The sequence below is a fragment of the Penaeus monodon genome, chromosome 32, assembly GCF_015228065.2.
Source record: "Penaeus monodon isolate SGIC_2016 chromosome 32, NSTDA_Pmon_1, whole genome shotgun sequence".
In the NCBI taxonomy this organism is placed as follows: Eukaryota; Metazoa; Arthropoda; class Malacostraca; order Decapoda; family Penaeidae; genus Penaeus; species Penaeus monodon.
This window is the reverse complement of record NC_051417.1, coordinates 10,881,391-10,881,735: the sequence shown is the minus strand read 5'-3', so window position 1 is coordinate 10,881,735 and position 345 is coordinate 10,881,391. Positions and strand designations below refer to the sequence as shown.

Genomic DNA, 345 nt, shown 5'->3' with positions numbered 1-345 from the left:
TTATAAGAAACTGGTAGCTGAATAATTGTGAAAACAAAGTACCACCACTTTTAAAATTCCGCTTTCACTGCTACCATGAGTATGCCAGTTATTACGACAATTGCTTGCATAATGACACAGTGACGACGTTTAGCATTGAAATGAAATAACTTCGCTTGCCTTTGAAGGTATTAATGTAATCCCAGTACCTTCGTGTTTGCGCACAGAAAGAGAAGGAGAGTAACTTCTACTAACTTGACGCGAGTTTCTCATTTGTTTTCCTAGTCTTAGAATTGCAGCGAGGTTTGTTGTCATACTAACTTGCATGAATATGCGATATGTAGCTTAGTTTGCACGTACATTTAA

General features: G+C 37.4%; 1 protein-coding gene across 1 annotated transcript in view; it reads right to left on the bottom strand.

Moving 5' to 3' along the window:
• Nucleotides 1–345, bottom strand: part of LOC119593497 (GTP cyclohydrolase 1-like) — a gene marked incomplete at both ends in the record, with an annotated part of 6,766 nt that overhangs the window by 4,992 nt on the left and 1,429 nt on the right.